The following is a 3546-nucleotide window of genomic DNA, read 5'->3' as shown; positions in this document are numbered from 1 at the left end:
CACCCGGAGCCTTCGATTTAAAGGTCTGATCCACAAGGCAGTGGAACAACATTAGGAGATGCAGTCCCATGGTAGTCGGTGACCAACGATTGGTTCATACGTCATTTGTTCCTTGAAGATCCTGGAGTCCATATGCACCATTGGTTTGGAATCAGGGTTTTCCAACTCCCCTAGGTGCATTTTCCGTGTCCACCAATCCGGTTAGAGCGCGGATATTCATCCTCTCAATTTCGTAAACAACAGTAATGCCGCGAGAAGGCACTGAGTAGAACTTCCCTGTCAATGGCTGTATACGCGTGGAAATATAGAGCTGACTCTCCCCAATCTCGGCCGTACCAGGGCAATAATTAATGAATTTGTTTAATATTAAAATTCGTACAATACTCACTAGTGTTTATTGTCATTGTAGAACACTAATTGACTGATCAATGAAAAAGAAAAAAAAATTGCCAAATTTTTGTTTATATTAGTTAGTTACACAACAATCGATATTAGTTGATAAGGCTGGGAACAATGAATATTTTATAAATGAAAAACTAATTGTCTTAACTGAATTAATGTTTCTAAGACCAACTTTCTTTAATCGAATTGTCCATTCTAATTAATTTAATCGTTCTGTTGTCAAATGTTTCAAAAATATGTTTGACTATCCAACAGTTTATTAACTAAGATAATCCCATTGTATCATTTATAGACTTGAAAAAAACCCGGTTAATTACAAATAATAAGGGTTTTGATTCTATTATTCTTATTACTGATGTTTTTATTTCCAAACTTAACCAACTTAAGGAGAATTATTAATAAAAATTATCTCCTACAGAAGCACGTGTTCCCAATTTCTATCATTACTGGGTCAAGCATCTGGATCAGTCGAATTTATTTATGACAAAATGTGATAGTTAAAGTTAATCGGATTATAATAAACCTACAAAAACAGTTAGACAGGATATTCGGTTCTTCATTTACTACTTATTTTTCCATCTCTCCAACCATATTTATATTCCCCCCTCTCTCTCTCTCTAGACCTATACACCTTTTCATTTCTTTGATAATCATTCAATGTTTTCCCTTTTCATTTATTAGAATTAAGACAATAAACAAGAGATGTTTTTACACATCACTGAATCTATTTTATTATTTTTTTTAACAGGCATATAGTACTTATAAATAGCTAAGTAATAAGTTTAACTTAATTATAAGCACTTAATGAAAGAAAAGACTGAGACTAAATTTTTATAGATAAATTTCATGTTAATGATATTCCTTTAACGTTCTCATTGATATATGAAAGTAAATGAGAAATATTTTTGAATTATTAGAAAGAGCTCACAGATTAATACACCACATCGCACAAGCAAGTGGCTATCAGGACTCAGTAGCTAAGTGGATAACGTGATGGCGTTTGAAGCGAAAGCTACTGGGTTCGAGTCCCAGAGTGAACATCAACTCTGAGATACAAGTACATCTATGTGACCGGTCCCAAATAGGACGAAACGCGCGTCGTGGATTCCACTGTTAGCCACTATCCATCTTTGCTTATAATGTTTGTGAATTAAGGTTATATCGAGGCAATACGCACAGTATGCACATATGCCAACAAGAGACTGATCAATTACAGTCCTAAACATCAATGGGAAGATTAAAACAAACAATACTAAGTGAATTCAAACTTCACCTCATTGCACAAGCAAGTGACTATCAGGACTCAGTAGCTGACTGAATAACGCAATGGCGTTTGAAGTGAAAGGTACTGGGTTTGAGTCCCAGAGTGAATATCAATTCTGGGATGCAGGTACATCCAGCTGACGAGTCGCAAATAGGACGGAACGCGCGTCCTGGATTCCACTGCTAGCCACTATCCATCTTCGCTTATATGTATGTCTATGTGACCCTGTGATTACAGATAGGCATATCAGGCGTAATCATTTTCATGATTATTGTTCATCATCATTGTATATTTGAATATTGAATATTTACATTCTGCCTTGTTTAATTCCTTGCTAGGATTATCTTATTCAGAAAAGTGATAATATTGAAAGGACAAATAATCCTAGCATAGAACTATAACTAACTACATAGGAAAAATAAATTACAAGTAATCTTCTTGAAGAAAGAACAATCATAAAGATTTTTATCTACTAGAGATATGAGCTTATCAAATAGTTTGCTTTTAATTAACAATAATGTACATAACTATTTTGTCATAGTTTATTTAAGATTCACTATTTATTCGCTCTATTTTCAATTCTATTCATATAATTAATACTGATTAATGTAGGGTCTGTTGATAATATTATGTGTTAGTACTGGTATAATATTTAGTACTAGTTGTACATTTAAAGCTTGACAGATCATATCAGCTTTATCTTACATATATTTAATTAAATAAAGGATTATTATTGTAAACAGCTGTTGTGTTTCAACACAAAAAAAACAACAAAGAAAGACAAATATTTAAGTGTTTTGTATTACTTGAAAAAGTTTACGATGATATAACAAGAAGTTCACAGCTGTACTTATTCGTTACTAGGGTTAAAAGTTTTTTTCTTAGAATATTGTTAATCACTGTTACATGGTTTCATAATATAATAGTAAGTGGTTCACTATTCCCGCTCATAACGTGCATATAATATGGAACATGATGACAACGCTATTATTGAGAAATTTTTATATGTTACTTATTTATGCAACTTTTATAGTACACAAAAAGGTCAGATCTGCATCATATTCCATGATTCCCCTCGCAAAACAGAATATCGTGAAGAAACTTACATCATTTAAAGCATGAAAGATTATGAGGAACACTCCCACACGATCGTGGATCGACTTCATCCTTCCAACTAAACCACAACTCACTATCTACTTCTCCTTTGACAGTTCTGCGTGCATGATCAGTCACTTATGATAGAACTGACTAAAATTTAGTGTAAATCGTCCTACTGGTGTAGCACGATAGCCAGGAATCAAATTACCTACAGGACTGTATACCTCCTACTGCTACTCGATACAGGCTTTATAATGGTAAGAAAATATCGCCCGAGTTATTTTTATCGGGGACTGAGTCAAGTGAAGACTCATCAAAAGACAGGAGACAATCACGTTGCAAAGCTACTATAACCATTTATTCTCTGACTAATATTTATTGTGATTCTTATATAACACTTGGTAAGTTACTAGTTGGAAGTTGTCATGGTCCTGTACAAACGCCTTGATATTACTATTGTGTGTACTGATCTTAGTTGGACAACTATTGAAAAACAGGAAGCATTGGATAACCGTTTTATTAGAGTACGAAACTCTTTAGCAGTCGGTATCCAGTACTCCACAAAGGGTTGGACCCGGAATCTTCAAGTGCTATAGTGAGCCCATACTCTTTAGACCACTTGGTCATCACTCAATGGTTTATGGTCCTATTCTCTATGATTACTTATTTTCGAAGTAGCAACATCTAACACTACGAATTTCATGTATACCAACTTTGAGAACAAAGTCATACCTCTTTCTCATGTGCATCTTGAAGAGCTTAAAAAAAACGGGGAAGGAATA

At 34.0% G+C, this 3546-nt stretch overlaps 1 protein-coding gene and 1 non-coding gene across 2 annotated transcripts in view; both read left to right on the top strand.

The window, feature by feature from the left end:
• Positions 1–3546, top strand: part of Smp_134430 (putative tolloid) — a gene marked incomplete at both ends in the record, with an annotated part of 101137 nt that overhangs the window by 33401 nt on the left and 64190 nt on the right. The window lies entirely within an intron of this gene.
• Smp_tRNA_00119_Gln_TTG.1.1 lies at positions 1374–1440 on the top strand. The gene has a single exon. It is a non-coding gene (tRNA).

This window comes from Schistosoma mansoni, chromosome W (assembly GCF_000237925.1).
Source record: "Schistosoma mansoni strain Puerto Rico chromosome W, complete genome".
Classification (NCBI taxonomy): Eukaryota; Metazoa; Platyhelminthes; class Trematoda; order Strigeidida; family Schistosomatidae; genus Schistosoma; species Schistosoma mansoni.
This window is presented reverse-complemented; position numbering and strand designations above follow the sequence as displayed.